General features: G+C 46.2%; 1 protein-coding gene across 1 annotated transcript in view; it reads left to right on the top strand.

The window, feature by feature from the left end:
* Positions 1 to 1,593: 1,593 nt before the first annotated feature.
* Positions 1,594 to 25,526, top strand: part of CDC42 (cell division cycle 42) — a 44,429-nt gene continuing 20,496 nt past the window's right edge. The window contains exon 1 of the mRNA XM_062190590.1: positions 1,594 to 1,697. The gene's annotated coding sequence lies outside the window, so the exon portion shown is untranslated. The remainder of the gene's footprint in view (positions 1,698 to 25,526) is intronic.

Consider the following 25,526-nt stretch of genomic DNA (forward strand, 5'->3'; position numbering starts at 1 on the left):
GGTGGCCAACTACAGGCAGCCGCCCGAGCCGAAGTCCAGCTCTGCCACAGCCTGACTTGCTGACCACAGGCAAGTCCCTTAACAGGCTTGAACTTCAGTTTAGGCATCATAAATGGGACTTGGGTTGGGTAACAGTTCTTATATCACAGGGTGGCTTTTTTTTTTTTAAGATTTATTTATGTGAAGGCAAAGTGATGTATACAGAAGGAGAGACAGATCGTCCATCTGCTGGTTGGCTGCATGGGGAAGCCAGGAGCCTGGAAACACATCTGGGTTTCCAACATGGGTGGCGGCAGCCCAAGCATTTGAGCCATCCTCTGCACCTCCCCAGGTGCGTTAGAAGGCTCTGGGTTGGAAGCAGAACAGCTGGAACTGGAACCAGTGGATCTCAGCTGGGGCTTAACCTGCTATGCCATGAAGCCACCCTGGTGCTTTCTTTCTTTCTTTCTTTCTTTCTTTCTTTCTTTCTTTCTTTTTTTTTGACAGGCAGAGTGGATAGTGAGAGAGAGAGAGACAGAGAGAAAGGTCTTCCTTTTTGCCGTTGGTTCACCCTCCAATGGCCGCTGCGGCCGGCACACTGCGCTGATCCGAAGCCAGGAGCCAGGTGCTTCTCCTGGTCTCCCATGCAGGTCAGGGCCCAAGGACTTGGGCCATCCTCCACTGCACTCCCGGGCCACAGCAGAGAGCTGGCCTGGAAGAGGGGCAACCAGGATAGAATCCGGCGCCCCGACCGGGACTAGAACCCGGTGTGCCGGCACCGCAAGGCGGAGGATTAGCCTGCTAAGCTATGGCACCGGCCACCCTGGTGCTTTCAATTAGCTACTACTGCATGCAAAGCTTCAGCACCTACAGCAGACCCTCAAAGTGTCGTCTTCATGCGTAAACAACACAAAAGAAAGCACACCTATCGATCTACTAGAATCGCGCGTCTGTCTTGGAGGGGTCAGTAAGGGAATCCTTCCTGAGATCAGCGATGTTTCCAGCACTGGGGGACATCTGAGAATAACCGAGGGAGCGCCCTGTTCGCCCGAGGCTGGCGCACCAGAAGGGAGCAGAGGAGCAGGTGCGGCGACAGCAGGATGGCCCAGGGCAGCGGCAACACCTGAGGGCTGCGAGCCACCCAAAGGCCTGGGCGAGAGGGGCAAGCAGGAGACGCAAGGCCCGTGGTGGTGGTGGTGGGGGAGTCTCTGAGCCACGGGGAGGCCCAGGAGGCTGCAGCGGGGACACCGCGGTGTAGACAGAGTAAAGCAGCCAGCCTACGGCTCCCTGACCCAGGCTGGCAGGGTGACCTCGCGCAGGCCCTCGTGGAGATTTTTCCTCTTCTCTGCGAAAACAGGGAGCATGCTTTGCTTCACAAGGTTGCAAAGCTCCGAAGACTCGTCAGCGGAAGCGCACAGAACACCGCAGCTCACAGCATCATCACCAGCACAACCACGGGAAAGAGCCGTGCAGAGCACAGCCCAGAGCCAACGGACGCATCACATTGCGCGTGCGCGAGGCGCGGGCGGGGCCAAGGAGGGGGCGGGGCGAGTAGGCACCGCCCGGGACCGCCCACGCCTCTGCTCTCTCCCCGCCCCTCCCACTTCCGCAGGCACCCAACCGTGCGTCTCCTGCGTGCTGACGTCAGGTGCGTGCCCCTGTCCGGCAGCGGAGGAGACCCCGCGCAGTGCTGCCAACGCCCCGGTGGAGAAGCTGAGGTGAGTGCGGGGCCCGAGACTCCCCGCGGATGCGGCTTCCCCGCGGTCCCGTCCCCGCCGCGCCGCGCCTGCTTCCCCCCGTCGTCGGGGGCAGCCTGGCTCAGGCGCCGCGGGGAGCCCGCGAGCGCGGAGCGCGGGGCAGTGCGCGGCTCGCGCTGCGCCCTCCGGAGGCGCCCGGGGCCGGGTTCTGTGGGGGAGCCGCGGGCAGGCGCTTGTGGCGGGGGGCGCGGGGGCGCGGGGGCGCGGAGCCGCGCTGGCCGGGGTCGGGGCGCCGGGCCGAGCGCGCGGGCGGGGCCGGGCTGTCACCGGGCAGCGGCGGAAGGAAGGGGTCACACCCATCCCGGCCGCCGGCTCCCCTCCCCCGCGGTCGGGCCCCGCGGTCGGCCGCGCGCGGGCGGCGGGGCCCTGGTCCCGGGGCCGGGGCCGCGGAGCCGCTCGCGGGCGCCCGGGCGGGCAGGCGCCGGGCACCGGAGTGGCAGGGCTGGGTGCTGCCCACCGCGCTCGGGCTTCCACTTCCTGCTTCGCCGCGCGCCGCCGCGGACATTTTGCGGCGGGCGGGGGAGGGGAGCGGAATTGCGACCGCGGCGGGGCCGTGGCCGCGGGCAGGGCGGGCAGCTCGCCCACTGCCCGCGGCTGGGCCTGCGCCTCGCAGCCCGGGGCGGGTCTGAGCCGGCTTCTGCCGGCCTCCCGGTGCCCCCGAGCCGCCGTCGCCCTCTCCCCGCCGTCGCTGCCGGGGCGGCCGCGGCCTCCCTTGCGGGCCGGTCCCGGAGCGCGCGCGGAGCCGTCGTGGGGCCGCCTGCGGGGTCGTCTGACCGGGGCGGGGGGCGGGATTTTCTTTGTTCGTTTGTTTTTTTCTCCCCTTGAAGTCCGGGGGAAACGCGGTGTGGACGATGACGTCATCGCCGTCAGAGGGGCGAGCGCACTCCCTCCAACAAGCCGGGCCCCCGCGGAGGGCGGCGGCGCGCGGGGCCTCGGGCGGTCCCGGGTGGGTGCTCCCCGCGCCCTGCCACCCTCCCGCGCGGAGGTGCTGGTGAGCTCCTGCCGGCCGCCCGGAGAGGGAGGTGTAAGGTCTCAGGAGCACCTGCCCCGCCGCGCGGACCGTGCTCTGCTGGAGCGGGCCTGTGCCCGGGGATCCTTTGCCCCAGGCTCTGTGACCCCTCGCCCCCCATGGCGGACTTCCTGGAGGCGGAGGACCCACCCACGTGGGTGGCAGGGATGTGTTGGAAACCTGTTTTTACACCCAGTCGTTGCTTGCTGGACACTTTTTTATCATTAAAATTAATTTTGGATTTTGAAAACAGTACTTACTACTAGCAACTCTGTGATGGGTCCCCCTCGGGGTGTCCCGCGGCCGTCTCCCCTGAGTGCCAGGCGCAGCGCACAGAGAGGTCACTGCCCGGCCCAGCAGCTCCAGCTGTGGTAGGCGCTGCGGGGAGGTAGCTCGTGTCGGAACAGGTCTTTCCCAGCGCGTCTCGTTTGTGCGGATGAACGGATTGCTTAAGGGGTGACGGGGTGACGGGTTCACCTGAGCTTTCTGTAGTGTGGGCGTCATGGACGCTGGTGGCGTGGAGCTGGCCAGTGCGGGGGGTGGTCTTCTGAATGCGCTGGGAGCCTCGGTGGGCTTCTTGTTTCAGAAACGCACAGTTGTGACACTCGCCTCTTGCTGAACTTCCTGAGTCCATATTTGAGAACTTTCCTCGTGTACATAATTTTGTATCTTTTCTTTAGAAATGTACCAGGGTAGTTTAAGTTTTTAGACTTGAGGAGATAAGGGATTGATAACTGAGTATGACAAATGAGCTCTTTTTCCAGTTACTTGTCCACTGCTTGGAAGGTATCATACCCACTGTTGCCCTGAAAATGCTCACCTGCTGTGGCTGACACGTGCCTGGTTACGCCTAACTCTGGGGCCTGCCGGGTCTGTATAGGGCCTAGAGTAGGCGGAGGCTTAGAGGCAGTGAGGGTCCGGAGCTTTCTCTCACGCCAAGGATGGTTTCCCTTTATTAGCGTCCTTTTCCACTTGGCGTTTTTTGATCTGGTTATTTTTGAAGTGGTTACAGTAATTAGATGTTTTCATCCAGGAGCTGTCAAGTTAGGAAAGCACTGAGATGCAGTCCGCCATGCCTGTCTGGTGAGCAGTGTTAGGCTCGCTTAGACCTAGAAGTCAGTTGTTTTTTTATTTATAGATAGATTTTTAGTGCAGGTCTCTCTTGTTGAGAGGATGAGGACCAGGTGCTGAGGCCTCTCCTGAGAGGAAGGGGTTAACATTGTGTCCCTTTATCTCCTATGAATGATCTCTGCAGCCCAGGGTGGTAAAGGGCCCCATTCTAGGCTTCTGTGAGAAAGCCTTGTTCACTGTTCTCTTCCAGATACATTTCTTGTCCAGTTAAGTTCCTTGAGGGCCAGAGCTCTGGCCTGGCCCAGGCACCCAGCGCCTAGAGTGCTGCCAGACATACTGCAGGCTTCAAGAAATGTTTGTCAACTGAATGAATTTGATGATGTCTGAGGGGAACCTTTTCCTCTCTGCATATCCCGTAGGCCTTTGTGTGATGTCTCCTGAGGTGGCTTTGTGCTTTGTCAGCCAGATCCGTAATTGGGCGTATCGGACTGGGAATCGGGACCTCTCTTTACCTGACCTTACTCATCTGTTCAGGCCAGGAACTTCTGCAGCTGCCAGCACTCGGGAAATCTTACTGGACTGAACATCTTATCTATTTGGACAGTATAGCAACACTTGGGATTTTTTTTTTTTTAAAGATTTATTTATTTATTTGAAAGAGTTACAGAGAAAGAGATTTTCTATCCACTGGTTCACTCCCCAAATGGCCATAGTGGCTGGGGCTGGGCCATACTGAAGGCAGCAGTCTGGAGCTGCTTCTGGGTCTCCCAGGTGGGTGGCAGGGGCCTGAAGACTTGAACCATCTTCCATTGCTTTCGCTGGTGCATTAGCAGGGAGCTGGATGGGAAGTGTCTCGAACAGGTCTCGAACCTGTGCCCAAACGGGATGCCAGCTTTGCAGGCAGAGCTTTACCTGCTACGCCACAGTGCCTGGCCCCAGGAAGTCTTGACAACTAGTTCTCTTACTCTCCTAAAATTATGCACACTTAATGTTTGTTTTCTTATCTTCTTGTTTTCCTCTTTGTCTTCATTTGAAAATAACAGCCTTTTTTTTTTTTTTTTTTGCCTCCTCTTTCCCTCTGCAGTGTCAAGTTCCTGGTCATGTTATGCTTTGTCCCTTACCAGATTCTACTTTTAGTTACTCATCCCTTTAGTCCAAAATATTTTTCCTAAAGCAGTTTTTATTACTGCCCATTTCAGCTATGTCTACCATTGCTGCTATTATAAGTCGTTTGATGTCACAGTTCTTTCTCACTGGTGACAGTCACTTTTGGGACATTGGTCTCAAAACTGCTTACTCTGTCGTGAAACCAAGTGTTCTGCACTGTGTATTCTTGAAGTGTGTACTGCCGTTACAGTGCTTCAAAATGTGGACAGGAAGTGCCAGAGTATTTTTTTTTTTTTAAGATTTATTTATTTATTTGAAAGAGTTACACAGAGAGAGAAGGAGGCAGAGAGAGAGAGAGAGGTCTTCCATCTGCTGGTTCACTCTCCAAATGGTTGCAACGGCTGGAACTGTGCTGATCCAAAGCCAGGAGCCAGAAGCTTCTTCCAGGTCTCCCACGTGGGTACAGGGGGCCTAGGACTTGGGCCATCTTCCACAGCTATCCCAGGCTATATATAGAAGAGAACTGAATCGGAAGTGGAGCAGCCAGGACTCAAACTGGCACCTCTGGTAGTGGCTTCACTGGCTATGCCACAGCGCCATTCCCAAGGGTACTTTTTAAAAAGCTCATAGAAAACGGAATTAAATAATAAGTTTATATTGGTGCAAAATATTTCTGATATCCATGCAAACAAGTAAAGTGATTAAAAGTATAGACCCTGGGGATGATTGGCCTGCTGGTTAAGATGCCCACATCTCATACTGGAATGCCTGAGTTTGGTGCCCAGTTCCAGCTCCTGATTCCAGCTTTGCCAATGTAGATGCAGCAGTGATGGTTCAGGTAATCCTTCACTCCTGAAAAAGACCTGGGTTGCATTCCTGGCTTTGGCCCCAGCCCAGCCCTGGCCATTGTGGGCTAGGGAGTGAACTAGCAGATGGGAGCTCTTTCTCTGCCTCATAAATAAATAAATAATTCAAACCAACCAACCGTAGACTCTAGTAAGATTGGCTCGATTCAACTCCTGGCTCTGCCTTCATTACCTGTGGGAAGTCCAGATAACGTCATTATGAATTTCGTTTACCACTTGTAAAGATAAGGCAGTAATAGTGCCCACCTCACAGTGTTGTTACAAAGATTAGCTCAGTTAATATTCATACATGCTTTCAATTTTTTTTTGCAGCAAAATGTGTTTTTCATTAATTAGGAAGAGTAACCGAAGGGTAGAGACAGAGATTGATCTTTCACCTGCTGGTTCATTCTGCAGATGTCCGCAGCATAAACATATTAAAAAGATCCCTCTGCAGACCAATCTCATGAACCAATAACAAATTTAAAAATTTCACCTTTTTACTTAAAAAAAAAAAAATCACTTGTTTTCATCCGCTTCCAAGACAACAGTAGCGGGGGCAGGGGTAAAGGCAGGGAGGGAGGGAAGAAGGGAGAGATCTCTGATTGGTGGTTAATTCACCAAATGGCCTCAACAGCCAGGGCTGGTTCAGGTCAGAGACTCCTGGAACTCCATCTGAGTTTCCCAAGTGCCGGCAGGGGCCCAAGCCCTTAAACCAACATCTGCCATCTCCCAGGAGCAGTAGCAGGAAGCTGAATCTGAGGAGTATCAGGGACAGTAACCAGCACCCCCGTGTGGAATGCTGGTACACTCAGTGTCAGCGTAGTCTGCTGTGCTACCATGCAGGTGCCAGGAATGGTGATTTGAAGCCTGTTCATCTTTTAAAGGAATCAAGGTTTCTTGCCTGTTGTTTATCTGTGCTCTTTATTAGGAGCTGCTGTATTGTTTAACATTCTTCAAGTGCTACTGCCCACTTAGTAATAATTAATGTAAATTTTAGTTTAGTATGTGAATTATACATTTTTGAACTTAAATGATGTTTTACTGAAAGCTAATTGCTATGAAGAGGTCTGGGCCAGGCTGAAGCAAGGAGTCAGGAATTCCATCCTGGTTTTCCACATAGGTGGCAGAGGCACAAGTACTTGGGCCAATTTCCGAACCATAAGATCAGACTGATTGGTACTGTTATGAAAACTCACATGAAATGCAGAGTTGGCATTTAACTGGTCAAATGGAAAATTAAAAAAGTTTATTTTAGCAAAGCAAGCATAAAACGTTATCTCCATTCAAGGAAAAGTGTTACTAAAGTCTGGTTCTTCTTAGCTGCCATCCTGAAAAAATAATTGCTGTTTTTTCAAGGACAAGATTGCATATATTTCTTTGATACATTTCATTTCTCCTGAGCTCTGGTGGAGATGTTCAGCAGTGCTATCCTGTGCAGCGTGTGCTCGAGAGCAGGGTAAAGAAGCTGTTTTCTGCCATCTGCTATTTGGATATTTACTCACAGGCCACTAAAACGATCAACTTAAAAGTTACCTTGCTGGGGCCATCGTTGTGGCATAACAGGTTAAGTTACCACCTGTGATGCCTCCATTCCGTACGAGCACTGGTTCAAGTTCCGGCTGCCCACTTCTGATCCCGCTCCCTTCTAATGTGCCTGGGAAAGCAACAGATAACACAGTACCTGGGTCCCTGCCACCCCAAGTGGGAGACCAGGGTTGAGTTCCTGGCTCCTGGCTTCTGGCTTTGACCTGCCCCAGCTCCAGCTGTTCCAGCCATTTGGGGAGTGAATCAACAGATGGAAGATCCCTCTCCCTCTTTCTCCCTGTCTCCCCTCTCTCCCTCACCTCCTGTAGTGCTGCCTTTTAAATAAATAAATCAATCTTGAAAAAATTAGCCTGCTGTACATTTATTGAATCTGGAGTCCCACTTGCAGTTGCCTTGCCAGGGTCAGACCAGATGAGTTCACAGGCCTCATGTGGCCCACAGTCTGGATGTTCCCCACCTGTGCTCTAGAGTGACGCTTCGCTACTCTGTTTGAATCAAGACAGCCATGGAAAAGTATTTGTGTGCCACCATGCATGAGACAAAGGAAAGGTTGCTCTTGGTTGGCTAGAGTTGTTGGGAGACCTCACATGCCAGGAGAGCCTGGGGAGTGATGTGTCAGGTACACCCGTGTCCAGTCTCTGTTAAGTGGCACCTGGAGCTGGCTTCTGTTGGATATTTAAAGCCAGTCATAACACACACACACATACACACACACACGCATAAATAAGTAAAATATATATAAAAAGGAAAGAGTGCTATCTCATCTGCTGGTTCATTTCCTAGATACCTGCAATAGCTAAGGCTGGGCCAGGGGCCAGGAACCTAATCCAGGTTTTCCACACGGGTGCCAGGGTCCCAGCCACTTACGTCATCACCTGCTGCCTCACAGGGTACATATAAGTAGGAAGCTAGAATCAGGAGCAGAGCCAGGGCTTGAACCCAGACATTCTGATATGGGATGTGGATGTTCCCAGAGGTGTCTTAACCTCTACGCAAATGCCTGCCTCATTTTAATTTTAATTTTTCACTGTATTTGAAAGATGGAGGGGCTGGCGCCTCGGCTCACTAGGCTAGTCCTCTACCTGCAGCTCTGGTACTCCAGATTCTAGTCTGGGTTGGGGCGCTGGTTCTGTCCCGGTTACTCTTCTTTCAGTCCAGCTCTTTGCTGTGGCCTGGGAAGGCAGTGGAGGATGGCCCAAGTGCTTGGGCCCTGCACCTGCATGGGAGACCAGGAGGAAGCACCTGGCTCCTGGCTTCAGATCGGCGCAGCGCCTGCCTTAGCGACCATTTGGGGGGTGAACCAACGGAAGGAAGACCTTTCTCTGTCTCTCTCACTGTCTAACTCTGCCTGTCAAAAAAAAAAAAAAAAAAAAAGAAGACTTTTCTCTCTGTCTCTCTCTCTAACTCTGTCCAAAAAAAAAAAAAAAAAAAAAAAAAAAAGAGAAAGAAAGAAAGAAAGATGGAGGGTAAGCGGACAGACACAGACATAAATCTTCCATTTTCTGGTTTACTTCCCAAATGACTGCATCAGGTAGGGCAGGATCAGGTTGAAGCCAGGAGTCTAAGTTACTTTGGGTCTCCCATGTAGGTAGCAGAGACCTAGGTACTTGACCCATCACCTGCTGTCTCCCAGCGTGTGCACTAGCAGCAGTATGGAATTGGAAGCAGAGCTGGGACGAGATTTAGGTACTTTGATATCAGTTGCAGGGTTTTGGATTTACCAGGTGGCGACTTAGCTGCTATGCTGAATACTCTTTGTGTGTGTGTGTGTGTGTATTTAATAAGATTTATTTATTTGAAAGGCAGAGTTACATGGGTGGGGGAGTGGGGAGAGAAGACTTCCATCCGCTGGTTCACTCCCCAAATGACTGCAATGGCTGGGGCTGAGCTGGGCTGATCGGAAGCCAGAGCTAGGAGCTTCTTCCGGGTCTCCTATGTCAGTGCGGGGGCCCAAGGACTTGGACCATCTTCCACTGCTTTCCCAGGTGCATTAGCAGAGAGCTGGATAGGAAGTGGAGCAGCTGGAACTTTAACTGGTGCCCATATGGGATGCTGGCATTGCAGGTGGCTTTTCCCGCTATACCACAGCACTAGCACCCCCATATGTATTTTTTTAAATTAATTTATTTGAAAGAGTTACACAGAGAGAGGAGAGGCAAAGAGAGAGAGGTCTTCCATCTGCTGGTTCACTCCCCAATCAGCTGCAATGGCTGGAGCTGCGCCAATCTGAAGCCAGGGGCCAGAGCTTCTTCCAGGTCTCCCCTGCGGGTGCAGGGGCCCAAGGACTTGGGCCATTCTCCACTGCCTTCCCAGGCCACAGCAGAGCTGGATCGGAAGTGGAGCAGTCAGGATTCGAACCAGAACTCATATGGAATGCCAGCACTCAGGCGGTGGCTTTACCTGCTACACCACAGTGCTGGCCCTCCCATGTGTATTTTTAATTGACACGGTAATAGTACGTATTTATGCAGTATAGTGTGGTGTTTCAGCATATAAGTATGTAGTGTGTGATGATCAGATCAGGGTATTTGGCATATCTGTTACCTCAGATATTTCTTTTTATTGGGAACATTAAAAGGCCTTTGTTAGCTATTTTGATTATTCAGTTAAATATTGTCAACTGTAGTTACCCTATTGTGCTATAGAATATTAGAAGTTATTCCTCTTACAGAACTAACCCCCTGTCCCTATGAACCATCCTGTCTCCTCTCTTTCCCCCAAGTCAATCATTCAGTTGAAGGATTGTCACTGTTGTTGCCCCTGGAGGGGAAGAGTGGTTTCAGAACAGATTGTGGAAGGAACAGATAAACCCAAGGCGGGAGGTGGAGCTGGAATTGGGGAGTACCATGTTGAACAGTGTTCAGGAGTGTGGAGAAAGGATACATTTAATAGAAAACATGAGCAAAATTTGAGCTGCAGTCCATTTGCTGTGTTGGTGGGCAGTTGAAGGATATTTGTAATATTTTTGGCTTATTTTTCAATCTAAAATCAGCTGAATGAAAAGTAAATGAAATTTTTTTTAAAAAAATTTCTGACAGGAAGAGTGGACAGTGAGAGAGAGACAGAGAGAAAGGTCTTCCTTTGCCATTGGTTCACCCTCCAATGGCCGGCGCGGCCAGCTCGCTGCGGCCGGCGCACCGCGCTGATCCGAAGCCAGGAGCCAGGTGCTTCTCCTGGTCTCCCATGCATGGGGTGCAGGGCCCAAGCACTTGGGCCATATAGAGAGCTGGCCTGGAAGAGGGGCAACCAGGACAGAATCCGGCGCCCCGACCGGGACTAGAATCTGGTGTGCCGGCGCTGCAAGGTGGAGGATTAGCCTATTGAGCCATGGCGCTGGCCTGAAAATTTTTTTTTTAAGATTTATTATATTTACTTGAAAGAGAGAGAGGTAGAGACAGAGAATGGTCTTCCATCTGTTGGTTCTCTCCCCAAATGGCCGCAGCGCTGGAGGTGAGCCTATCCGAAGCTAGGAGCCAGGAGCTTCTTCCAGGACTCCCATATGGGTGCTGGCGCCCAAGCACTTGGACCATCTTCTGTTGCTTTCCCATGAGCATTAGCAGGGAGCTGGATTGGAAGTGGAGCAGCCCATGTGGGATGTTGGCACTGAAGGGTGAGGCTTTACCCTAGTATGCCACAGTGACAGCCCCCATGAATGAAGTTTCTTAAAGAATGATTGTCTTCCTCTGGTTTCAGAGTCATTGTGATACAGCTCACTGTTACTACTCACTAACAATGCTGTGGGCAGAGTGCAATTTTAAATCTCTCCTGAAATGGAGTTAAACTGTCCATATCACTTAATTTCCTTGAGAACCATATTTTTACTGTTTAAAATTAACAGTATGTTTTTAAATTAAATCATTAGATTTTAAAATAGAAACATTCATGTATTATATAACTTGGAAAAGATAATTCCTATGAATATCATCAGTTCAGTTCTGATTTGTTTAAATCACTATCTGATATAATTTGTTTGTGTTGAAATAGCGCCTCAAATATAAAGTAAAATAGAAAGTATTGAAATAGTGCCTCAAATATAAGCTAAGCTATGCTTGAATTATTTTAGGTCATGGATTTTATTTACTTTGTTCATCACAGGGCCAAAGGAAGTGTTGGAGCATTCGAGTAGCTCATAAACCAGTCAAGATGGTGCAAGGAATAACTCTAGGTTTTTGAATAATGCCTACGTTTCAGAGTACCTGAAAGATATTTCTGTTGGGTTGATTATCAAATAAATTCTATCCCCATCTTGCAAATTCATGTGTATAAATTTATTAGATGTTCAGAGAAATTAGGTCATCAGAATCTGTTTAACTTGATGTTTCCTTATACTTGGTTGATGGAGTTCTGCCCTCTGCAACCACCACCATGCAATACCGATTAAGTTTTTGCAAAACACGAACTGGGAGACACTAGTGTTTGGTGAGTCAGTAATCTCCATACAGCTCGTAGCTGTTGATATGGCCAAATATTTGCTATGGGTACAAAAATGGGAAAAGTTTCCTTTAGGTTTCTGAGGCAGGTGAGTGGTGGAGACTCCGGGAGAGGCGTGGATTTGATTTATTCCTTTTGTGGCCTAAACTCCACTGGAGAACGGTGGTCCAGCTACGCTCATTTGGACCCTCCTAGGGTGGGACTGCCCGTGATGTGTACGAGAGACATCTCTGGGGTATCCACGGGGCAGTAGCTCCATCTCCACTTCAAATGAGGCACAGGTTCGGAAGGGGGAAGCAGGCCAGCATGAGGATTCAAAGTGACTGTCTCTGGCTGCAGGGGAAGCCTCTGAGATGGGGCCACAGTGTCCAGTTTCCTCTGTTCTTGGGTCAGTGACACCAGCGTGAGTATTTGACTGTTGTCAGGTCTTCTGAAAAGCTTGCAGTCATTTCAAAGCCAAGATTCTGCTACTCTGAGCTCACGCCATTACCTGTTCTGTTTGTGATTCAGAGATTTTTCAAATAGCTGTTGCTGTGAAATTTTTTCTTAATCTGTGATCACTTATACCAGAAGTTAAGTTTTTTTTGGGAACTTGCACTAGTGATCTGTACGTTCTTTGTATTTGATAATTTTAGCATGATTTTGCCCTTTCTTTCTTGTCACATATACTGCCCCAGCTCCTCTCACTGCACCCTGGAAAATGCACATCTTATCTTTGGGATTGACCCCCTTTCCTGCTGCACGTCTTACATGTTGGTGAAGATGCACTGTCCTTACAGCTTGCTGTTGGTTCTCATTAAGTCAGATCCATGAACAGGAAAATCATGTCACAATTGTGGGGTCTCCAAGACTGAAATGGAGTCAGTGTGTTCAGTTTCCTATTGGGTCAGTGATACTGGTTTAAGTATTTTGTTATTTTATGGTATTCTGATAAGCTTGCAGTAATTTCAAAGTCTGTATTTTTTTTTTTTTTTATTTGAAAGAGAGGGAGAGACAGAGGCAAGTTTTCCATTGGCTGGTTCATTCCTCAGATGGCTGCAACGGCTGGGGTTGGGCCATGCGGATGCCAGGAGCATGGCAGAGCCTCTTTTGGGTCTTCCATGTGGGTACAGGGCTTCAAGCACCAGGGCCATCCTCTGCTTTTTTCCCAGAAGCATTAGCAGGGAGCTGGATTGGAAGTGGAGCCGCCAGGTCTCCAACTTGTGCCCATATGGGAAGCCATTGTCGCCGAAGGAGCCTTAACACATTGTACCACAATGCTGGCTCCCAGATTCATGTAATAAATGGTTCTGTTTGTGATCCAGAAATTTTCAGACAGATTTATTTATTTATTATTTTTTTAAAAGATTTATTTATTTTTTACTTGAGTCAAGAGTTAGAGAGGAGAGGCAGAGAGAGAGGTCTTCCATCCGATGGTTCACTCCCCAGATGGCCGCAATGGCTGGAACTGCGCCGATCCGAAGTCAGGAGCCTGGAGCTCTTTTCTGGGCCTCCCAGGTGGGTGCAGGGGCCCAAGCATTGAGGCCGTCTGCTGCTGCTCTCCTAGGCACATTAGCAGGGAGCTGGATTGGAAGTGGAGCAGCCAGGACTCCTCAGTGCTCATAACCCACTGTGGGACCCGAAAATTTTTGTTAATCTGTGTTCACATGTACCAGAAGTTAAATTATTTTGGGAGCTGGTGATGGTGATCTGTACATTCTTTGTGTAATTTTTTCATGTGGTGTTGCTTCTTATTTTTTGTCACACATACTGCCCCTGCTCTCCTCTCCCCTGATAAACTCACATCTCGTCTTTTTGATTAGTATCCCCACTTTTCCTATTGCACATCTTACATGGAAATGAAAATGCACTGTCCTTACAACTTGTCCTTCGATCTGGTTTGGTCAGAAGCATGAACAGGAAAATCATTTCACATGTGAGAGTTCTTCAAAAAATTACTGAAATTGCGTATTATGCAAAAATTATAGATGGTTTTCAGTTTTTTTTGCACCTAAAAACTTTAGTTTTTCCATGAACCTCTTGAAGTACCTTGTATAAGAACACATGTAGCCTGACTCAAGATTTCTTCTATCTTGTACAGACATAGCCTCTAATTTCTGGAACTTCCTCAGAATTACCCCCTCCTTTACAGAATTACCCCCTCCTTTTAAACCCTGCACTTTCAATCACATTACCTATTCTTTATTTCCACATCTACCTCTCTAGTGAAAATTTCCCACTTAAGTCTTTAATTACTCTGGTAGTCTCATAGCTAAGTTCCCTGACTTTGTCTGGTTCCCTCTGACAGCCCATTCACCTTGGAAAACAGGACCCAATTGGTGTTCCTAAAACTTGTTCGTAAACATGAAAGAAACGGACACTTGCTGCTCCTCATCCACTTGCAGTTAGTACTCTGCCTAGCTTTCAGGGCCTGTATGACTTAGACCGTGCAGTTTGTTGGTTTCTTCCACTTGTTAGCCTTTTTTCCTGATACTCCAGGAAACTAGAGATTCATTCTCACCTTATTTTGGACCAGTCTCCCATATTTGTTTTGAAAAATATGGTACTTGTGGTTTCTAGTATAAATTTGTATCAATCTGAGGCTACTGTTGTTAGCCTCTTTTGCTTGTGACCAGTGACATACACGACGGTGCATGTTATGCTATCTGGCATGGTATTTGGTACAGTAGGCATTTGGTAAATTACTGAAATGTCTTCTGGCTTTGAAAGCAGGATTTCTGTATTTCCCACTGTACTACTGTAATGGACATTTCAGTATCCTGCTGACTTTCACAGTTAATAGAGTTGTTTCTTCGATGAACAGAAGCATATTATAATAAATGTTTTAGCTCCTAACTTGTGATCTGATTGAATAAGACTGTTAGGTACTTGGAGTCTTGTTCTTTAAGTGACACTTAGCAGCAGAAATATTGTAGAACTTTTTGCATTTGTTTTTTCCCTTTAGAACAACAAGAAAAGATTTAACAGTGAATACGTTTCTAACAATATTACATTACCATGTTGGTAGTCGTCATAGTTATTTTTAATAGGTATATAGTATTTCATCCAGTGGTGTATCATTTGCCATTTTTCTGTTGCATTAACTGTCTTGATGTTATGGCATTCCATTTTTTCTTGATAAGGTGTCTTCTTCCTTTGGGATAAATTATCTTCAGTGAAATTATTGATGTGAGTATTTTTATAGCTCTTAAAATAATGTATGAAGGACATTAAAAAATTACCTGGGTCATGAAGTAGATCAAGGACTTTGAGAATGGTTTATCAGGATTTGATAGCTATAGACTTCAGACCTTAGTGTTTTTCTTGATTGTTGAATTTTTCTTGGAGATTTTTTCATTTTAATGTTTTGTTTCCTTGCAGTTTAGGAGGCTAGAAGTCTACAATGAAGATATCGGCAGGGTTGGTTTTTTTGAAGGGCTTGTAGATCACTGACTTTGGATGTCTTCACGTGGTCTTCCCTATGTAACTGTTTGTGTCTTAATCCTCTCTTTGTTAAGGACACCAGTCATGTTTGATTAGAGTTTACCTATGACCTTAGTTTCTTAAAGGTCTATTCTCCAAACACAGTCACATTGGAAAGTACTGGGGGTTAGGACTTGAACATACGAATTTTGTGGGGTCTTGGGGTGGATAGTTCAGCTGATAAGGTGCAGTATGCATCATTCTCTTTAATAATTGTATAGTATTCTTAATGCTGTAACCTGTTTTGCCAGCCCCTTGTTACTGCACATATAGATAATCTCATTTCGCTCCTGCAAGCAAGGCTGCAGTGAATATCCTTGAACTTCCCTCTTTGTGTACTTTGTGAAAGGCTTAGAAATGGAATTGTCAGGACAGAGAGTGGATGTGCTAAGTTTTGGTGCTTACTTGTCTAAACCTGGAAGGCTTGTTTCTTAATAATCCTAATAGTTTTTGAAAGCAACAATTTAGCTTTTATTTTAGGCACTAAACTCCCTGTGTGTTAAGTCCTAATATTTTGGGACAAAATCTTATTGTAATTTTCAGTCTCATCTAGGAAATACTTTATTAGTATTTTTCGTTTTGTTTTATTTTCAGAGATTCAAAATTGGCTTTCACCTTTTTGGAGTTACCAGCTCTAGAAGATTGCCTAGTTCTAAATTGGCTGCTTATCTAGATAACTTCACAGTGATAGCAAGAGCTCATATTTGAGTGTTTAGTGCTGTATGCTAGGAACTCACTTCTCACAAACAACTTGGGATGTGGATGCTTTTATCTCTGTTTTACAAATGGAGAAAGAAAGGTTTAAAGATGTTAAGAAGCTTGCCCCAAATCACACAGGAATGGGAATAATGCGCTTCACAGCTACTTGGCTTGAAAGCTTGTGCTGTTTGCTACTATTCTGTACTGTCTTCCTAGATAGACTTGATAAAAAATATTTGGTTAATGATTAAGTAATATTATTTTGTCTCTATTTAAAAGAGATATAGATTACACCCTTTATAAACTTTAGTTTATAAACTTGATAAAAAAGAGATATAGGTTACACCCTTTGTGTAACATTCCAAGTCCCCTGGCTACAAATGTGACATGTGGTTTAAACTGCAGGATTGATCAAATTAGCAAAATACCCTGTCACATGGAAGCCAGGCTTTTCCTGAGTTCCTTCTTATTTATAGGGTTTAGCTGCTTTCACTCCACTCTCACTTAGCAGCAGTGGTTCTGATCTTTACCATACTGTTAATTTTGGTGTCTGTGAGTGTTAATGGAGCTGAAGAATAAGGTGCTATGTTAGGCGTTTACCCTGAGTCAGCTGGTGTGTACTAGTGGCTTTGTATCCATGACCCCATTTCTCATGATAGCAGTTGTGTGAGTTTCTGTTACTTGTAAATGAGAACTGTAAGGTGTAGAAGTAGAGAAACTTGTTGGGTCACATAGGTGGGATTAGAGCTGAGATGGAATCCATAAGTGCCTGTCTTGAAAAATCTCATGCCTTTCTTTATGTTATTAGTAGTCAACAAGGTTTTACAAATATTTCAACATTTTGTTTTTTCTTGTCCTGATACATGGTTCATTACTATATTAGAGTAGGAGCCTGGGGAAGGAGATAAAGTTCAGGATAATCCTACTACTTCCACAGAAAGTTTGAATGTATCAGAATAAACACAAGCACATCTAAGTAAAAATAACACGTGTAAGTATATGTGGTCCATTTTAGCAGTAATTGGACACCTACTGTGTGACTGGTAATGACCAGTCTGGTTTCAGCAAAATTCATGCCTTTAGGAGATTTCCTTATTTTTAAATCTGTCTCCTTTGCTGTAGTGTAACAAGCAAACAGGATAATAATAGGTTATGACTGTACTGTTAAGGAAATACACAGGGTAATATGACAGGGAGTAAGGGGGAGGGAGCCGTTGCTCTGGTTCACGTGATGAGGGAAGGACTTTCTGAGGAGATGGTGACTGGAGCTGAGATCTACAGGGTGAGAAAGCAACAGCAAGGGAATGGAATGAACATGAGGGTATTTCAACAGTTTGTGGAAAATGGAATTAATTTTAAGTTTATTTTGGTGCAAAAATTTTGAAATCCATGCTTTTTTTCTCATGACACATATTTTCCATGAACTTTTTGAAGTTCCCTCATAAATGTGATTTTGAAAAAAATTTGAGCAAAATAAAGCTGATTATTTATTTATTTTAAGATTTATTTATTTACTTGAGAGAGAGAGAGTTACAGATAGAAATAGGGAGAGACAGATAATGGTCTTCCATCTGCTGGTTCACTCCCCAAATGGCCACAACAGCTGGAGCTGGGCCCATCCGAAGCCAAGAGTCAGGAGCTTCTTCCAGGTCTCCTACTGGGTACAAGAGCCCAAGCACTCGGGCCATCTTCCACTGCTTTCCCAGGCCATAGCAGAGAGCTGGACCAGAAGTGGAGCAGCTGGGACTCGAACCAACCGTCACCCTTATGGGATGCTGACGCTGCAGGCAGAGGCTTAGCCCATTACACCACAGAGCCAGCCCCTGAAGTTATCATTTAATTCCATTTTTCGTAAACTTTTTGATGAATCCTTGTATTATTGGTAGTGGGCTGAAGGCAGGACACAGTCTGGCATGTTTGAGATTATGAACAAGCATGTGTTTTTGGAGCTGGGGAGTGAAGGAGGGAGGAGAACAAGAAAAGGAGATTGGAGAGCTAAAAAGGGCCTTGCCGTGGAGTTGTCCTTGTCCTGTTGGAACAGAATAGCAGGCCTGGGTGACTTGTAGCCAACACATTGATTTCTCAAGTTCTCGAGGCTGGGGCTTCAAAGAGCAGACGTGGCAGGGATCTACTCACTGGTTCGTAGATGGCACCTTCTCACTGTATCATGGTAGAAGGCGCAGGGAAGCTCTTGGAGGGCTCTTTCATGAGGGCCCTAATCCTGATCAGCCCTTATGACATAATTACCTCACAGGTCTCAACTCTGGGGTGAGAATTTCAATATATGAATTTGTGGGAACACAAAAACTCAGACCACAGCAAGATACTAGATAACTGGAGTAGTATTTAATAGCTAGACTAGTTAAGGCAGGTATTTGTTAGAGATTCCTGTGTAGGGAATTAGAATAGAAGTAGGGTCAGTGGGAAGATTGGGCCTTCAGGGTTTAGGGAGGTTACAGAGAATAAAGGCATAGATCTTGAATAAGCACCATACCATTTGGATAATTTGAATAGTATCAGCGATTACAGATAACTAGGTGGGTAAAGTTAAATCATAGAAGCTGGTGGAGCAATTTCTGTCCTGTTTTCCCCAGACTATCTAGACCTCAGAGCTGTGGTAAACTCAGGTTTGAGATTTGGAATAAACCAGATGCTCTTTTGTTACCTGATCTTTTACATGAAATTGAAGGGAGGTTTGTGCATGTAGGTAATAAGAGTATTATTATATTGCCCTTCATTAAGAGGCCAGAATGAGAAAATTGCTTGTAAGGGTGGCAGTTATCGGTAATGTTATGAAGAAGAATATGCAGGGGATGATATTTACTGTTTTTTTTTTTGTCTGTGTAGCCCACCAAGATTGTTGCCCCAAGAAGATGTGAACTTTGTTTCTGCATTGGGGGGTAATGACAGTGGATAGGACAATGCTTGGCACGTAGTAGGTGCTTTAAAAATGTGGCATGAATTAATAAATCTGTTTGTCTTAATTATTTTTTAAAATTTATTTATTTATTTATTTGAATGCAGAGTTAGAGTTAGCGAAAGAGATTTTTCCATCTGCTGGTTTTACTTCCTAAATGGCTGCAAATGTTAAGGCTGGGTCAATTGAAGCCAGGAGCCAGGAGCCAGGAACTACATCCATATATCCTGTGTGGGTGCAGGGACCCAAGTACTTGGGCCATCTTCTATTGCCTCCCCAGGTGCATTGTCAGGGATCAGAAGCAGAGCAGCCAGGACTCAGATTGGCACTCTTGATATGGTACGCTCACGTCACAGACGGTGGCTCAGTCTGCTGTGCTGTGTCTTGATTATTTTGAGGGAAAACCTTAATGTGTCCCCCCTCCTCTGCCTTTCTAAAGATTTATTTATTTGAAAGGCAGAGCTACAGAGAGAGAGGTCTTCCATCCGCGAATTCACTCCCTAGATGGCCACAGCAGCCGGAGCTGGGCCAATCATAAGTCAAGAGCCAGAAACTTCTTCAGGGTTTCCCATGCAGATGCCTTGGGCCATCTTCTACTGCTTTTAAAGGCCATCGCAGAGAGCTGAAATGGAGCAGCTCATATGGGATGCTGGCACTATATAGGTGGTGGCTTTACCTGCTACACCACAGTGCTGGCCCCTCCGTTCTCATCTGCTCAGATGCTTTGTTAGTGTTGTGTTTGTGTTATCACATACACTTTTAGCTTTTCCAAATTATGTATTTTTAAGTATTAGATTTAAAATTATTCAGCTTATTTATATATTTACTAATTGAGTTTTTAAACATTTTTGTTACAAATATTGTATGAAATAATGCCTCTGGCTAGCATCCTTTAGTTTTTTCCAGTTTGAAGAACAACTTCACATTATAGTGAGAGTAAGGACTTCTTCTCATCAGAACAGACCCTTCAGAATGAAATCCTATTTGGAAGTGCAGCAGAGACAACAGACAGACTTCTAGCATTGCTAGAAACATCCTTTTCCAGAGGGAACCAGCTCTCATTTTATGTGTGCTGTTGTCATTGGCAGTTGGAGATTGTAGGGGTTTTACAAGCATTTAGTGTGACACATGTGTTTTAAAAATTCTACATGGTGGCCGGTGCCGTGGCTCAATAGGCTAATCCTTCGCCTGCGGCGCCGGCACACCGGGTTCTAGTCCTGGTCGGAGCGCCATATTCTGTCTTGGTTGCTCCTCTTCCAGTCAGCTCTCTGCTGTGGTCCAGGAGTGCAGTGGAGGATGGCCCAAGTGTTTGGGCCCTGCACCCGCATGGGAGACCAGGAGGAAGACCTGGCTCCTGGCTTCGGATCAGCGCGGTGTGCCTGCCGCGGTGCGCTGGCTGCAGCGGCCATTGTGGGGTGAACCAACGGAAAAGGAAGACCTTTCTCTCTGTCTCTGTCTCTCACTGTCCACTCTGCCTGTCAAAAAAATAAAAAAAACTTCTACATGGTATCTCTTTAGTAAAAACCCAAAGATATTTTTGTTATATAAATTTTAAGAAAAGATTTATTTATTTATTTGAAAGAGTTACACAGAAAGAGAAGGAAAGGCAGAGAGAGGTGTCTTCCATCCTCTCATTCACTCCCTAATTCGCCACAGTGGCTGGAGATGCACTGACCTGAACCCAGGAGCCAGGAGCTTCTTCCAGGTCTCCCATGCAGGTGCAGGGGCCCAAGGACCTGAGCCATCTCCCACTGCTTTCCTAAGCCATAGGAGCTGGATTGGATTTGGAGCTGCCGGGACTCAAACTGGTGCCCATATGGGATGCAGGCACTGTAGGCGGTGGCTTTACCTGCTTCGCCACAGCACCGGCCCCTATTAGTAAATTTGAAAAGTACCTGTAAGAGAGAGGGGGGAAAAATCCCAGTATCTTTCTCAATATCAAAAGCTGTAGTAGGATCAGGTCCCTGTGTCCCAGTTTGGAGCACCTGAGTCTGACACCCAGCTCTAGCTCTTGACTCTAGCTTCCTGGGAGCCAGCAGTGATGCTTCAAGTAATTGTTTTTGGGAACCAGCAGATGAAAATTCTGTCTGCCTCTCAAGCGAATTAAAGAAAAGATGTAGTATAGCTGTTACTACTTTCATCTTTGCCTCATTCTGTCTCTCTGGTTACTTTGACTATATTTTGGTAAAATACCCACTGATTTTCCATATATGCACTTATCAAGTCAAAATAACAGAAAGGCAGCAAAAGGGCTCTCTGCCATGTAACCTGGAGATTTTGTCCTTTAAGTCTCTGTAATGATTTGATACTGGCAATGAATAAATGGACTTTTTAGGGAAAGCAGTTATTTATAGCTATTTAAGGATAGGAAATAATAAAATAAAGTTTGGTTGTTTTAAAAAGTTAAATTTTGTTAGCTTTGCTAAATTAAAGCAGAACAAGCTAAGAATTGTTTTATTCTTTGTTGTTTGTAGTTGTTTCTCGGTTATTTTTATATGCTTGTTATGAGAAACTTTTCTACTACTTTTTCTTTTCTTTTTAAAGATTTATTTATTTATTTGCAAGGCAGAATTACAGAGAGGCAGAGAGAGTGAGATCTTCTATTCACTGGTTCACTCCCAAATAGCCACAATAGCTGGAGCTGGGCCGATCTGAAGTCAGGTGCCAGGAGCTTCTTCTGGGTCTCCCATGTCGGTGCAAGGGCCCAAGGACTTGGGCGACCCTCCACTGTCTTCCCAGGCCATAGTGGAGAGCTGGATTGAAAGTGGAGCATCTGGGACTCAAACCTGTGCCCATATGGGTTGCTAGCACTGCAGGTGGCGGCCTAGCCCCTACACCACAGTGCTGGCCCCTCTGCTACCTTTCTTACTTTTTTAAAAAAAGATTTCATTTATTTATTTTAAAGACAGAATTACAGAGAGGCAGAGGCAGAGAGAGGTTTTGCACCTGCTGGTTCATTCCCCAGATGGCTGCAATGGCCAAGCTGGGCCGATCGAAAGCCAGGAGCCAGGAGTCAGGGGTTTCCTCCGGGTCTCCCACTCAGGTGCAGGGCCCTGAGGACTTGGGCCATCTTCCACTACTTTCCCAGGCCATAGCAGAGAGCTGGATTGGAAGTGGAGCAAGCAAAACTTGAACAGGCACCCACATGGGATATTGGCACTGCAGGTGGCGGCTTTACCCACTATGCCACAATGCCAGCCCCTCTACTACCTTTCTTGATGGTGGATTTCTAGCCTTTGTTAATTTCTTTCTTGGAAGTATAAACACATAGAAAATGCAACATAAACAAATTGAAACAACAGTCCCTAGAGATATGCTGGTGGATGTAGAAGTAAATGGGAAAAGATGGAAAAGCATTTATTATTTCAGGAATATCTTATATAATGAAAAAATCGACATAATGAATATTTGAGACTGGATATCTTTACCTAGAATCTACTCAAATAATTATATACTGAGAAACTATTTGTTACATTACTTATATGTAAAACTTAATTTTTTTAAATTAATTTATTTGAAAGGTGGAGTTACACAGAGAAAGAGAGAGAGAGATCGATCAGTCGATCGATCTTCCATCCGCTCGTTTACTCCCAGTTGGCCAGGGCTAAAGGAATGTCGGGATATGTCAGCACCAACTGTGGCTTTGGGCAAGTCCTTGTGTTTGGACCAGAATTTTGTTGTCTGTAAATTAATAGGGTTAAGTTAGTTCATTAAGAATTTCCATTCATTAAAAAAAAGAATTTCATTAATTTTGGTTCTTTTGAATACTGTTGGGTGAACTTATCCAGTTCTATTGTCTTAAATTTTGTTTGAAGCTGAACATGTAGGGTGCCAAACACACCTCTGAATGTATTGTTTGTTTAGGGGGACAGAGGTGCCTGCAGTAGAGCTGTATAGGATTTTTGGGTTCAGTCTTCTAAGTAATACTGTATTCTCAGTTGAACATACAAGGCCAGCTGTATGCTTTTTGTTTTCTGACAAGACACTGTGGAGAGACACTTGTATGCAAGTGAATAGCTACATGAAGAACATCTTTGTAGTTTGAGTAGTACTTTGGATTATTTAATCCCAGGGCCCGATGTTTAAAAATGTTTGCCTTATTTTATACTACTATAATTTGATAGCAAAAGGTTATATAACTGCATTCTCTAAAGCAAGGGTGGGGAATGTCCAGCCCTCAGGCCATGTGAGTGCTCTGGCACTGGCAAGATAATTTTTAATTTAGTAATTTTGTGTGGCCCTTGAATGAAGTTCTAAATATCCAAATGGCCTTTGGCAGAAAAAAGGTTCTTTCCCACTGCTCTGAAGTAACTGAGTTTGATAGAAGACAGTTGTTCTGACCGTACTCAGCCTCCCTAGTCTCACGGTCAGAGTAGAGACTCCACTGGATTGGGAAGGAAGCCTTGTGAAATTGGGTCATTCTGGTGATTTCAAGGGTGCCTCCTCTTTCCTAAGTAGAAACTTGGATTACTTGGGGGATATTTATTTCAGTTGAAAATAGCTTTAGTTTTACATGGTATAGTTTGGGTTAATGTGAATCTGGTGTCTTTCTGTCAGTTCAGTTCTGATACTCTCACCCCACAGCTGAAGGGGCCCAGTCCCACAAGACTGCCCTCCCTGCCTCTAAGCACCAGTGAGAAACTGGTGCCGGGGGCACCACACCTCTGCTCAGTCTCCTACAAACTTGGTGATTCTCATGGCCCTCCTCAGCTTCAGTAATCAGCTAGAACACCTACTGGACATCAGGATAATGTTCACTTACATGTATTCCTTTATTATAAAGGCTGCAACTCAGGAACAGCCGTGTGTAAGAGATACACAGGACTGTAGTGGGGTAGCTTCCTTGCTCTCTGAGCTGTCACCTCCCAGGCACTACAGTATGTTTACCAACTGGAAATTCCATATGTCTTATGTAAGACTCAGTTTCCAGCCCCTTTCTCCTCCCTGGAGTTTGGTGGGTGGGGCTGACAGTTAAGATCCTCTGTAATCACTTGGCCTTTCCCAAAGTCATTGTATTAGTATAAATCCAGGTATGATTTTGTGATTCACAAAAAAGCTTCTATCAGAAAATTTTTAGAAACTATGTATTAGGAACAGGGGACAGAGAACAAATATTACCACATAGTGGATTACCAAAAAATTGATCTGCCTTTTATTCATAAAATTTTTTGTTAATGCTTTAAAAAAAAGACTTACCTATTTGCTAGGTGGAGCATCAGAGGGCAGTAAGGAGGCAAGAGAGAGAGGGAGAGACAGAGATATCTTCCATCTACTTTTTCACCCTCCCCAAATGGTTGCAACAGAACATCCAGAACTGGACCAGGATAAAGCCAAGGGCCAGGAACTCCACCCAGCTCTCCCATGTGGGTGTCAGGGACCCAAGCACTTGTACCATCTTCTGCCTTCCCAGGCTCATTTGCAGGAGAAAGTGGGAAAGTGGAACAGCTGAGACTCGAACCCATTATCTGACAGTGGGATGCAGACATCACAAATGCTGGCTTAACCCACTGTGTTACAGCTCCTGCCCATGTTTTTAGTATGTGACATAATTTTTATAAGGTGCATAATAATGTGACTGGGAAAACAATTTTTTTTGGCAAAACATACATATTAACAAAGACTTCATAAATCATTTCATATATTACAAGTCTCTTGTACCTCGAATGAATTATGGGGCATGGGAAAATAGGGCATCTGTAGCTGGGAGCCTCCCCTTCCTCCCTACAAATCCTTTTTCCAGGGGTTGTCTTTGGTGAGTTTAGTTGGGAGCCAGCCAATGATAATGACAGTAAAGAAGAGGATTTAATAACCAGACTCCGAAGCTATAGCTTGTGAGCTCCACAGAATTTCAGGAAATTCTCTAGGGTTATTTAAAGTACTTGAACCCCTAGAGTGTTAAGAAGCTGGAAGATACTTATATTGATAATGGCTGTCTAGTGGAGGGATAGATATTGGGAAGGAACGTGGAAGTGACCTGACCTTACCTCGTAATTTTGTTTTCCTACGATCAGCAGAATTTTTTTTTTTTTCAGAACTCATCTTTGTTTTAAAAGAGGCAAAGAAACAACGGGAGAGAGCCCTCATTTGGAGGTTCACTCTTAGCTTGCCTGGGATGGTTGAGGCTAGGCCAAGCTGGAAGCTGGGGGTCAGAAATTCAGTCTGGGTCTCCCATATGGATGGCAGCAACCCAGTTACTTGAGCCTTCTCTGCTGCTTCCCAGGGTCTGCGTTAGCAGGGAGCTGGAGTCAGGAGCTGGAGGCAGGCACGCTGACGCAGGACACGGCTGTTCCAGCTGGCTTCTCGACCTCTGGGCCAGACGGCAGCTTACTGCTAAGCCAACTGCTTGCCCCTGCTTTTTTTTCAATTTTACTGTTTTTAAAAAGATTTATTTATTTATCTGAAAGAGGGAGAGAAGAAGGGGGGACAGTTGGAGATTGAGAAGCATCTTATATCTCCTGGTTTACTCCCCAAATGGCTGTGATAGCCGCGGCTGAGCCATGTGGATGGCAGGCCCAAGGTCTTGGATCATATTCCCCTGTTTTCCCAGGCACGTAAGAAGGAAGCTGGATAGGAAGCAGAGCACCAGGGATTCAAAACCAGCACTCCAACATGGGACGCCAGTAGTGCCAGAGGTGGCTTAACCTTCTAGGCCTCCTGTGCCTTTTATTTTTAATACATAGCAATTGTACATTGGTAGAGTG

Source organism: Lepus europaeus, chromosome 5, assembly GCF_033115175.1.
Source record: "Lepus europaeus isolate LE1 chromosome 5, mLepTim1.pri, whole genome shotgun sequence".
NCBI classification, from domain to species: Eukaryota; Metazoa; Chordata; class Mammalia; order Lagomorpha; family Leporidae; genus Lepus; species Lepus europaeus.